Source organism: Sceloporus undulatus, chromosome 3 (genome assembly GCF_019175285.1).
Source record: "Sceloporus undulatus isolate JIND9_A2432 ecotype Alabama chromosome 3, SceUnd_v1.1, whole genome shotgun sequence".
NCBI lineage: Eukaryota > Metazoa > Chordata > Lepidosauria > Squamata > Phrynosomatidae > Sceloporus > Sceloporus undulatus.
The window spans coordinates 26,605,074-26,612,476 of record NC_056524.1 but is presented as its reverse complement, the minus strand read 5'-3'; the positions used below and the strand labels follow the sequence as shown (position 1 = coordinate 26,612,476).

At 42.4% G+C, this 7,403-nt stretch overlaps 1 protein-coding gene across 1 annotated transcript in view; it reads right to left on the bottom strand.

The window, feature by feature from the left end:
• Window positions 1-1,431, bottom strand: part of ZC3H12C (zinc finger CCCH-type containing 12C) — a 65,484-nt gene extending 64,053 nt beyond the window's left edge. The window contains exon 1 of the mRNA XM_042458976.1: window positions 1,248-1,431. The gene's annotated coding sequence lies outside the window, so the exon portion shown is untranslated. The remainder of the gene's footprint in view (window positions 1-1,247) is intronic.
• Between the last annotated feature and the right edge of the window lie 5,972 nt (window positions 1,432-7,403).

The window sequence follows — 7,403 nt, the reverse complement described above, 5'->3', positions numbered from 1 at the left end:
TATTATTATTATTATTATTATTATTATTATTATTATTATTATTATTATTATATTCTCCCCAGGCAGGGTTTTGAACTTTTTAGTTCTTGGAGCCGTACATCAGAGTTGCATCAGTCTTTTCCACTCAACAAACACACCAAGGACAAGGAGAAGTTTGATGTGAAGTCGAAGGCATCCATAGTTATTTGTGGGTTTTTGGGGCTATATGGCCATGTTCTGGAAGAATTTATTTCTGACATTTTGTCTGCATCTGTGGCTGGCATCTTCAGAGAAGTTTGTTCACAGATGCACTGTGAAGCAGCTTCAGCCTTGAACTGCAATGTGTTCTTACACTGTTGTAACCCACTATCACTCAGTCCATGCCTTGCCTTTTTCCTTCTGAGCCATGTATATTAACTCTTCCTAGCAGACCTCTACATCTCTGAAACCTGAGAAATTGTCTTGTCACACCAACCTCTTGCCATTCATTGTGAACGTAAAGACCCCACACCCAGTGCTGACCAAGTTGACCTCCCTGCTAGTTTTCCTTGCTCAACCTGCATCCTCTCCATTTATTTCTGAATGTGGATTTTTGCTGTGCTCTCCATATCCAATGACCCACTTCCACCCCTTCCATGTTGTTGTTATGTTAATTGCTGTCAAGTCAGCTTTTACTTATGGTGATCCCAAGAATTAGAGGCCTCCAAGGCACCCTTTTTAAATGTCTTGCAAACTGAGGAATGCAGCTTCCTTGGCTGAGTCAACCTGTCAGTAATGTGGTCATCTTCTTTTCCTATTATGTTCCACCTTACCAAGCATTATCATTTTTTCTAATAAGTCATGTTATCCCCTGCCATCTCTAAGTATGACAGATTCAGTTTAATCATTTTGGCTCCTAGGGAGAACTTGGGCTTGATTTACTCCAGGATCCATTTATTTGTCTTTTTTCAGTCCATGGTATCTGTAGAACTCTCCTGCAGCTCATTTTGAGGGAGCTGATTTTCTTTTCCTTGCCAGCATTCCTCACTGTTTATCTTTCACAACCACACAACAATAAGGTGCACCCAGGCAGTTGACACACACATGCTGTGAGCCCACAATCTCCACTCATTTGCCCTCCTCTTATTACCTTTCTTCATCCCTCCTCTGATCCCACAGTTAACATCCCACCTTTACAAACCCTTATTTCACTTTCAGGAATTATCTCCCATCCTGTAGAAGAGGATACCCCTATTCCACCCGTGCTGACCAGCACACTCTCCTCTTACCTTGGGGTCTCTGGCTCAGTTGTTTTGTTCCCTTCGCTTCTCATGTGAGTTCTCCAGCTTTTCCATCTCTCCTGCCAGTGCTCAAATTAAAACAGCTCCAGGAAGACTCCCTTGTTGGTTGTTTTTAGGCTGAGGCTAGGGGCTAAGTGCTGACAGAATTAAAAGGAATGGAGGGATTGGTAGATTTCATTAAGGATCCCTCAGCCCTGGTAATTCAATAGCACTCTGTGTTGCCTAGGGGAAAAGCGGTTTCCTTTTAAACAACCTGACTGCTTGAGAGACTTGAAGCTGCCTAGTGCCATACACTGCTCCAAGAAGCAGAATTGGGGAATTTTAAAATGCTCTTTGCTTTGCTTCCAAAACTCTAAGATAAAGCTTGCTGCTTCTCTTAAAGCATCCTAGCCTCAGTGCTTTCCCTCTTGCCACTGGTGAGAGGGGAAGGTTTCCTTTTGCTAGGAAAAGTCAGTGTTCAGAGCTGCTCTCTCATCTCAGTACTAAATCTCCTCCTGCTGGAAAGGGCTTAAGAAAGAATCTCATTCATATGATACCAGATTTGTACTCTACTGGCTGACAAACAAATATTTGTCAACCAGGTAGGTGGCAGAACAGTGTTGCCAGTGGCTGGGTGTGGGGCAGAATTCTAAAGTAGGGGATAAATCTTGGGGTAGTTTGCAGTAGATCAGCAAAAATATTTGACTCTGTCATTAGTGAAACAACAGCAAAGACAATTCTATCCCCTTCCCCTAATCTAAATGTTACTGCTGAAATGAACACGGCTACACCAAGACATTGTCATAAGGTGGCTCCAGTTCTTCCTGGAAGGGCAGACCCAGAAGGTTGTGCTGAGGGACACCTGTCCAACATGCTGGCCACTGGTCTGTGGGATCCCTCAGGGCTCAATTCTGTCTCCCATGCTGTTTAATATCATCATGAAACCACTGGGAGAGGTCATCAACCTGTTTTGAGGTTCAGTGTCACCAGTATGCTGATGACACCAAACTCTATCTCTCCTTTCCATCTGACCCCAAGGAAGCTGTTTCCACACTAAACCAGAGTTTAGTGTGGACTGGACAGTAATGGACTGGATGAGGGTGAACAAATTGAAATTTAATTCAGACAAGACAGAAGTGCTCCTGGTCAGTTGGAAGACAGATCAGGGGAAAGGGATTCAGCCTGTGGTGGAAGGGGTTATACTACCCCCGGAATCTCAGCTTCGCAGTTTGGGTGTACTCTTGGGTTCAGATTTGAGCCTGGATGCCTAGGGTGAGGGACCTAGGTTTCAGCTGTGGCAGGGAGTACATTTGCACAGTTAAAAGTAGTGCACCAGCTGTGCCCCTTTCTTGAGAGGTCGGATCTGGCTACAGTGACACATGCCTTGAGTACATCCTGTTTGGACTACTATAATGTGCTCTACATGCTGTATGTGGGGGAACTGTTTGGAAACTTCAGTTGGGTCAAAAATGCTGTGGCCAGGCTGTAGAAAAGATCCTAAGGAGTAAAGACATACAACTAAGTACTAAAGTTAGAATTGTCCAAGCCATTGGATTCCCTATCACCATGAATTAACATGAGATGAACATGAGAGCTGAGCAGTGAAGAAAGCAAATAAGAAGAAATCAATGCATTTGAGATGTGATGCTGGACAAGAGTGCTGAGGATACCATAGACAGCCAAAAAGACAAACAAATGGGTCCTTGAACAGACCTGAGCTCACCCTGGAAGCCAAGATGACCAAACTGAGGTTGTCATACCTGGACCATATCATGACAAGGCATGGCTCTATACCATAATGCTAGGAAAGGTAGAGGGCAGTAGAAAGAGAGGAAGATCACATGCTAGATGGATGGACTTACTCAGAGAGGTCACGAACATGAATTTGCAAGACCTGATCAGAGCAGTGGAGGACAGGGGGTCTTGGAGATGTCTGATCCATAGAGTCATCATGGTCTCGGGTCGACTTGGGACAGCTAACAATAAATGTATATCCCACTGTTCAGCCACAAAGCCTCTCAGAGTGGTTTACAGATTGTTAATTTAACAATTATAGGCCCCCAGGTTTACAATCTGAAAAGACATGACACATAAGGAGAAGGGAATGGCAGCGGGGAAGGGGATCAAATCTGCCAGTTCTTTTCTCCATCCAAGGCCAGGATTATGGATTTTGATATGACCCCGTGGATAAGTCAAGGGTAAAACTTAGAGGCATGCAACAGAGGATATAAAGGATGATGCAAAAGAAAATGATTCCAAAGAACTTAGAAAATTCTGGCAGTCATAACTTTTGGGCTCATCCTAAATGCTTGATGGATGAGAAAGTAGAGGGGATCCATGCTTCCTTTTGGTGCTCCCAGGATAGACTAAGCTCTTGCCTTTTACCATTCTATTCAGAGAAAGGGGGTGGCTCCCTATATATATCTATATATCTCTATCTATCTATCTATCTATCTATCTATCTATCTATCTATCTATCTATCCATCTATCTATCTATCTATCTTACATTGACCTGTGGATAAGTCAACCCAGGTTTTTTGATTAAAATTTCTAGAATTACACATGAGTATACTGTACACAGTAATGTCTTGTCTTCAGTTATGCTTTTATATATGGAACAGAAAAGGGTGCCATTTTGTTCTTCATTCAAAAGCTCTTGGGCCCATGTTAACACCCATAAAAAACTAGCATTTTCTACAGAAAACACCATTAGGATGTCAGGAACATGCTGGATCAGATTTTTGCTTGCATATTCTTTAGGATAAATCAGTCATTTTCAGAGTATGGGAATAATTATAAAATAATATTAGAGCCCTTCCTCCTGAATTTATGTAATCCTTGTCTAGATAGATAGCTCATCTATCAAAATACCCAATAATTACTGTCCCCTGTGTATCAATGAAATTAGCATAAATTAATAAAACATTAAAAAAAATTGCTGAAATCAGTGGAAGAGAACTCACCTCATGAAATGAATGCGAAGTGGATTTTAGAATAATAAAAGCATTTGTTGCTTTGGTTTTGATTGTCATGGATGAAGAGGTGACAGCAATTAGTTTTTCCATAGAAAATGTGAAAAAAACCCCGTTCTACACAGTTTCTTGTGGTAGTTGTTGATACAAATGATATCCTGTTCAGAACTGAATTTTGAGGGATATGAAATATTTTAATTGCTTCTGTGTTTTAGGCTCTTAGAACTCTTTTCCTTCATGTTACAGACAGATAAAATTTTGTGCATACAACGATGTAATCTTAGTTTTAGACACACACACACACACACACACACACACACACACACACACACACACAGAGTTGTCCCTCCATATTCGCTAGGGTTAGGGGAACAAGACCCCCGTGAATATGGAAAAACTGCAAATAACAAAAACACTGTTTTCACCTGAGAGGACACCTCTCTAGGAATCTCTAGATCCTCCAGTGCAACTCTGTGGTCAATGTCCAACATACACTGACCATAGAATGGCACTGGAGTAGCTACAAATCGTCTTTCAGTGCAACTTTTAGTTAAAGTTGACCACAGAGTTGCACTGGAGGACCTAGACCAGTGATGGCGAACCTATGGCACGCGTGCCAGAAGCAGCACTCAGAGCCCTCTCTGTGGGCACATGTGCCATCGCTGCAGCACAGAGTTTGCCAGAGTTTGTTACTAGAAAGCCTGAGGGACACGGTACTTTGCAATTAATAAGTGGGCTTTGGGTTGCAGTTTGGGCACTCGGCCTCTAAAAGGTTCACCATCACTGACCTAGACAGTCCTGGAGAGACCATATTAATGAAATCCGTGAATAATCAAATCCGCAAATATCAAAGCTGCAAATATGGAGGGGTGACTCTGTGTGTGTGTGTGTGTGTGTGTGTGTGTGTGTGTGTGTGTGTATTCGTCCCTTCTGATTCACGGGGAAATCTGTCCCAGACCCCGCCTCCCTGTGAAACGGGAATATTGCTAATATTGGAGTTCCATTGATAATGGTGCATGCCATTAGGTTCCTCCCGGCTTGCCATCTGCAAAAGACTGATGGGATACAAATGGCAAGGCCACGAATCGGGAGGGAGGACTGTATATTAGGAACTAATATGTTTCAATTATCATCCTACATCACAAACAGAACTGTGGTTGGGGAAAGAACACCTCTCTTTTTCAGAAGCAGAGCCTTGATGATGTGTACAGTTTTGTAGAAAAGCATGCAACTGTTGGCTAATCAATTCATAGAATCATAGAGTTGGAAGAGACCACAAGGGCCATCTAGTCCAGCCCCCTGCCATGCAGGAAATTACAATCAAAGCATCCCTGACAGATGGCCACCCAGCCTCTGTTTAAAGACCCCCAAAGAAGTACACTCCATCACTCTCTGAGGGAGTAATTTCCACTGTCGAACAGCTCTTACTGTCAAGAAGTTCTTCCTAATGTGGAGCTGGAATCTCTTTTCCTGTTGCTTGCATCCATTATTCTGTGTTCTAGTCTCCAGAGCAGCAGAAAACAAGCTTGCTCCACTATGTGACACCCCTTCAAATACTTAAACAGGGCTATCATATCATCTCTTAACCTTCTCTTCTCTAGCTCCCTTAATCTTTCCTCATAAGGCATGGTTTCCAGGCCCTTCACCATTTTGGTCCTCCTCCTCTGGACATGCTCCAATTTGTTAACATCCTTTTTCAATTGTGCTGCCCAGAACTGGTTTTATCCTGAATACAAGAGAAAATGAAAAGGCAGCTTTAGTTGTTCTACAGTTTCTAGCTGTGGATCATTTTAACAGAGTCCTCACCCTTGCAGATGGGAACAGTTGTTGCAAGAACCAACAAGCTCATCCCCAAACTGTTTGTTGCTCTTTTTCCGTCCCACCATAAGCATCAGATCAAGCATGTGTTTTGCCATATCCATAAAGCCACAGGAAAGCTATGTGGTTTTCATGGCACCCATAAAGTCCTGATATGGATATTGAGGTCTGTGCTTAGAGACAAACACTAGGTCCAAACATTCATATCTGGGGCTCATAGTGAAGGAGATGGAATGACCCTTTCCTTTCCCAAGGGTTGGGAAAGGAGGGAGTCACTCCTTCTTCCTCACCAGGAGCCCCAGATCTGAATGAGCTCAGGTTGGTGTTGTAGTAAAATCATAGATGGGCAGATCTGAGGGAGACTCTCCACACTCAGTTGCTCAGATCTTAGTAATGCATAACAGAACCTTTCTCCAAGATCACAGTAACTATGATTTATTGAAGACTGAACTAGCACTTAGCACGAAACCATCCATTTTAAGGATATGTTGGCATGACTATGCCTATTACCTAGGCCAGGCTTTCTCAGCTTTTTTCCTATGGAGGAACCCTTGAAATATTTTTTGGATCTCAGTAAACCCCTGCATAAAAATTATATTTAAAGCTCAAAAGAAATGCTCAGCTGGCAACACAATCTCCAGCAGACCCCCTCACCCTCATTTGAGAAACCCTGGAGATTATCAGATGGGGAAGGGACAGGGATGAGATCGCTCTCCCGTCCTTATCCCATCTTTATTGCGAGTGCGCAAAAGCATTTCATAGACATCACACTTATCCTGTCATTATCCTCTCATTGAAGTGGAATTGTATTAACACAAACTCCCATTAATACAAAATGACAGGACAATTTCACATCAATGATGGGACAATGACAGCATATGTGTGATGTTGCATGAACATCTTTCATGCGATTGTGGTCAATTGCAGTTCAATGATGGGGCACTGACAGGATAAGCATGACATCATATGAAAATCTTTTTGTGATTATTCCATAAGGACAGGAAAAAGATGGGACAAGAATGTCCTTTCCCCCATCTGATAATCTCCCCTGATTTAGGTGGGGGCTAAGAGAAACAGATTTTAATTGCCTCACTTCTTTCCCTATATGGCCAGTAGTCCCCCCTGCCATATCTTTCTCTGATCTTTAATCCTGGAATAGGGGTATTAGTAAAATAGTCAAAAAAAGTTACTACCTGTTACCACTCCTGTCTTAGAAGTCACCCAGCCTCAGGCATATCATAATTACATTCAAATCATGTAAGTACAAGCATATTAATTATAAATTCTGACTACAGAAGTCCAAGATGTGAAACAGGACAGATACGAAATTTTAAAACAAAGAATGATGCCAACATTTTTAAAGTACAAAGTACT